Genomic DNA, 6000 nt, shown 5'->3' on the forward strand with positions numbered 1-6000 from the left:
CATTCCCGATGCAATTTCTGTTGTTTCAACAACACTCTGATAGTCCACAGATTACAGAATGCCACCAGATGTGCATCGGAAACTACTACTGGTCTTCCAGGGAACGATCAAAGCATAGACTGTTTGAGAATTACTCCCATATAGGAAAGTGCGCATGGTTAACTGTTGTATTCAATCCCGATGCAATTTCTGTGTTTCATCAACACTCTGATAGTCCACAGATTACAGAATGCCTCCAGATGTTAATCGGAAACTACTACTGGGCTTCCAGGGAACGATCAAAGCGTAGACTGTTAGAGACATTACTCCCATGGAGGAAAGTGTGCATGGTAACTGTTGTTTTCAAAACCCGATGCAATTTCTGTGTTTCATCAACACTCGGATACTCCACAGATTACAGAATGCCTCCAGATGTGCATCGGAAACTACTACTGGTCTTCCTGGGAACGATCAAAGCGTAGACTGTTAGGCACATTAGTTTTATGGAGGAAAGTGCTCATGGTGACTGTTGTATTCAATCCCAATGCAATTTCTGTGTTTCATCAACACTCTGATAGTCCACAGATTACAGAATGCCTCCAGATGTGCATCGGAAACTACTACTCGTCTTCCAGGGAACGATCAAAGCGTAGACCGTTTGAGAATTACTCCCATGGAGGAAAGTGCGCATGGTGACTGTTGTATTCAATCCCAATGCATTTCCTGTGTTTCATCAACACTCTGATAGTCCACAGATTACAGAATGCCACAGGATGTGCAATGGAAACTACTACTGGTCTTCCTGGGAACGATCCAGGCGTAGACTGTTTCAGACATTACTTCGATGGAGGAAAGTGCGGATGGTGACTGTTGTATTCAATCCCGATGCAATTTCTGTGTTTCATCAACACTCTGATAGTCCACAGATTACAGAATGCCTCCCGATGTGCATCGGAAACTACTACTGGTCTTCCAGGGAACGATCAAATTGTAGACTGTTTGGGACATTACTCCCATGGAGGAAAGTGTGCATGGTAACTGTTGTATTCAAAACCCGATGCAATTTCTGTGTTTCATCAACACTCGGATACTCCACAGATTACAGAATCCCTCCAGATGTGCATCGGAAACTACTACTGGTCTACCTGGGAACGATCAAAGCGTAGACTTTTAGGGACATTAGTTTTATGGAGGAATGTGCTCATGGTGACTGTTGTATTTAATCTTGATGCAATTTCTGTGTTTCATCAACACTCTGATAGTCCACAGATTACAGAATGCCTCCAGATGAGCATCGGAAACTACTACTGGTCATCCAGGGAACGATCAAAGCGTAGACTGTTTGAGACATTACTCCCATGGAGGAAATTGCGCATGGTGACTGTTGTATTCAATCCCGATGCTATTTCTGTGTTTCATCAACACTCTGATAGTCCACAGATTACAGAATGCCTTCAGATGTTAATCGGAAACTACTACTGGGCTTCCAGGGAACGATCGAAGCGTAGACTGTTAGAGACATTACTCCCATGGAGGAAAGTGTGCATGGTAACAGTTGTATTCAAAACCCGGTGCAATTTCTGGGTTTCATCAACACTCTGATACTCCACAGATTACAGAATGTCACCAGATGAGCATCGGAAACTACTACTGGTCATCCAGGGAACGATCAAAGCGTAGACTGTTTGAGACATTACTCATATTGAGGAAACTGCGCATGGAGACTGTTGTATTCAATCACGATGCAATTTCTGTGTTTCATGAACACTCTGATAGTCCACAGATTACATAAAGCCTCCAGATGTGCATCGGAAACTACTACTGGTCTTCCAGGGAACGATCAAAGCGTAGACTGTTAGAGACATTACTCCCATGGAGGAAAGTGCACATGGTGACTGTTGTATTCAATCCCGATGCAATTTCTGTGTTTCATCAACATTCTGATAGTCGAAAAATTACAGAATGCCTCCAGATGTGCATCGGAAACTACTATTCGTCTTCCAGGGAACGATCAAAGCGTAGACTGTTTGAGACATACCTCCCGTGGAGGAGAGTACGCATTGTGACTGTTGTATTCAATCACGATGTAATTTCTGTGTTTCATCATCACTCTGATAGTCCACAGATTACGGAAAGCCTCCAGATGTGCATCGGAAAATATTACTGGTCTTGCTGGTATCGATCAAAGCGTAGACTGTTAGAGACATTACTCCCATTTAGGAAAGTGCGCATGGTGACTGTTTTATTCAATCCCGATACAATGTCTGTGTTTCATCAACACTCTGATAGTCCACAGATGACGAAAAGCCTTCAGATGTGCATCGGAAACTACTATTGGTCTTCCAGGGAACTATCAAAGCGTAGACTGTTAGAGACATTACTCCAATGGAGGAGAGTGTGCATGGTGACTGTTGTATTCAATTCCGATGCAATTTCTGTGTTTCATCAACACTCTGATAGTCCACAGAATACAGAATGCCACCAGATGTGCAATTGAAACTACTACTGGTCTTCCAGGGAACGATCAAAGCGTAGAATGTTTGAGACATTACTCATATTGAGGAAACTGCGCATGGAGACTGTTGTATTCAATCACGATGCAATTTCTGTGTTTCATGAACACCCTGATAGTCCACAGATTACAGAAAGCCTCCAGATGTGCATCGGAAACTACTACTGGTCTTCCAGGGAACGATCAAAGCGTAGACTGTTAGAGACATTACTCCCATGGAGGAAAGTGCACATGGTGACTGTTGTATTCAATCCCGATGCAATTTCTGTGTTTCATCAACACTCTGATAGTCCACACATTGCAGAATGCATCCAGATGTGCATCGGAAACTTCTACTGGTCTTCCAGGGAAAGATCAAATCGTAGATTGTTTGAGACATTACTCCCGTGGAGGAAAGTGCGCATTGTGACTGTTGTATTCAATCCAATTGCAATTTCTGTGTTTCATCAGCACTCTAATAGTCCACAGAATACAGAATGCCTCCAGATGTGCATCGTAAACTACTGCTGGTCTTCCAGGGATCGATCAAAGCGTAAACTCTTTGAGACATTACTCCCATGGAGGTAAGTGCGCATGGTGACTGTTGTATTCAATCCCGATGCATTTCCTGTGTTTCATCAACACTCTGATAGTCCAAAGATTACAGAATGCCACGAGATGTGCATCGGAAACTACTAATGGTCTTCCACGGAACGATCAAAGCGTAGACTGTTTCAGACATTACTCCCATGAAGGAAAGTTCGGATGGTGACTGTTGTGTTCAATCCCGATGCAATTTCTGTGTTTCATCAACACTCTGATAGTCCACAGATTACAGGATGCCACCAGATGTGCATCGGAAACTACTACTGGTCTTCCAGGGAACGATCAAAGCGTCGACTGTTTTAGATATACCTTCCGTGGAGGAAATTGCGCATGGTGACTGTTGTATTTAATCCCGAATCAATTTCTGTGTTTCATCAACACTCTGATAGTCCACAGATTACAGAATGCCACCAGATGTGCATCGGGAACTACTACTGGTCTTCCAGGGAACGATCAAATCGTAGACTGTTTGAGAATTACTCCCATGGAGGAAAGTGCGCATGGTAACTGTTGTATTCAATCCCGATGCTATTTCTGTGTCTCATCAACACTATGATAGTCCACAGATTACAGAAAGCGTCCAGATGTGCATCGGAAACTACTACTGGTCTTCCAGGGAACGATCAAACCGTAGACTGTTTGAGACATACCTCCCGTGGAGGAAAGTGCACATGGTGACTGTTGTATTCATTCCCGATGCAATTTCAGTGTTTCATGAACACTCTGATAGTCCACAGATTACAGAATGGCACCAGATATGCATCGGAAACTACTACTGGTCTTCCAGAGAACGATTCAAGCATAGACTGTTTGATAATTACTCCCATGGAGGAAAGTGCGCATGGTGAATGTAGTTTTCAGTCCCGAGGCAATTTCTGTGTTTCATCAACACTCTGATAGTCCACAGATTACAGAAAGCCTCCAGATATGCATCGGAAACTACTACTGGTCTTCCAGGGAACGATCAAAGCGTAGACTGTTAGAGACATTACTCCCATGGAGTAAAGTGCGCATGGTGACTGTTGTATTCAATCCCGATGCAATTTCTGTGTTTCATCAAATCACTGATAGTTTACAGATTACAGAAAGCCTCCAGATGTGCAATTGAAACTACTTGTGGTCATCCAAGGAACGATCAAAGCGTAGACTGTTTAAGACATTACCCCCATGGAGGAAAGTGCGCATGGAGACTGTTGTATTCAATCCCGATGCAATTTCTGTGTTTCATCAACACTCTGATAGTCCACAGATTATAGAATGCCACCAGATGTACATCACAAACTACTACTGGTCTTCCAGGGAGCGAACAAAGCGTAGACTGATTGAGACATTAGTCCGATGGAGGAAAGTGCACATGGTGACTGTTGTATTCAATCCCGATGCAATTTCTGTGTTTCATCAACACTCTGATAGTCGAAAAATTACAGAATGCCTCCAGATGTGCATCGGAAACTACTATTCGTCTTCCAGGGAACGATCAAAGCGTAGACTGTTTGAGACATACCTCCCGTGGAGGAGAGTACGCATTGTGACTGTTGTATTCAATCACGATGTAATTTCTGTGTTTCATCATCACTCTGATAGTCCACAGATTACGGAAAGCCTCCAGATGTGCATCGGAAAATATTACTGGTTTTGCTGGGAACGATCAAAGCGTAGACTGTTAGAGACATTACTCCCATTTAGGAAAGTGCGCATGGTGACTGTTTTATTCAATCCCGATGCAATTTCTGTGTTTCATCAACACTCTGATAGTCCACAGATGACGGAAAGCCTTCAGATGTGCATCGGAAACTACTACTGGTCTTCCAGGGAACTATCAAAGCGTAGACTGTTAGAGACATTACTCCAATGGAGGAGAGTGTGCATGGTGACTGTTGTATTCAATTCCGATGCAATTTCTGTGTTTCATCAACACTCTGATAGTCCACAGAATACAGAATGCCTCCAGATGTGCAATTGAAACTACTACTGGTCTTCCAGGGAACGATCAAAGCGTAGAATGTTTGAGACATTACTCATATTGAGGAAACTGCGCATGGAGACTGTTGTATTCAATCACGATGCAATTTCTGTGTTTCATGAACACTCTGATAGTCCACAGATTACAGAAAGCCTCCAGATGTGCATCGGAAACTACTACTGGTCTTCCAGGGAACGATCAAAGCGTAGACTGTTAGAGACATTACTCCCATGGAGGAAAGTGCACATGGTGACTGTTGTATTCAATCCCGATGCAATTTCTGTGTTTCATCAACACTCTGATAGTCCACACATTGCAGAATGCCTCCAGATGTGCATCGGAAACTTCTACTGGTCTTCCAGGGAAAGATCAAAGCGTAGATTGTTTGAGACATTACTCCCGTGGAGGAAAGTGCGCATTGTGACTGTTGTATTCAATCCAATTGCAATTTCTGTGTTTCACCAGCACTCTTATAGTCCACAGAATACAGAATGCCTCCAGATGTGCATCGTAAACTACTGCTGGTCTTCCAGGGATCGATCAAAGCGTAAACTCTTTGAGACATTACTCCCATGGAGGAAAGTGCGCATGGTGACTGTTGTATTCAATCCCGATGCATTTCCTGTGTTTCATCAACACTCTGATAGTCCAAAGATTACAGAATGCCACGAGATGTGCATCGGAAACTACTAATGGTCTTCCACGGAACGATCAAAGCGTAGACTGTTTCAGACATTACTCCCATGAAGGAAAGTTCGGATGGTGACTGTTGTGTTCAATCCCGATGCAATTTCTGTGTTTCATCAACACTCTGATAGTCCACAGATTACAGGATGCCACCAGATGTGCATCGGAAACTACTACTGGTCTTCCAGGGAACGATCAAAGCGTCGACTGTTTTAGATATACCTTCCGTGGAGGAAAGTGCGCATGGTGACTGCTGTATTTAATCCCGAATCAA

This window comes from Schistocerca gregaria, unplaced genomic scaffold (genome assembly GCF_023897955.1).
Source record: "Schistocerca gregaria isolate iqSchGreg1 unplaced genomic scaffold, iqSchGreg1.2 ptg000077l, whole genome shotgun sequence".
NCBI lineage: Eukaryota > Metazoa > Arthropoda > Insecta > Orthoptera > Acrididae > Schistocerca > Schistocerca gregaria.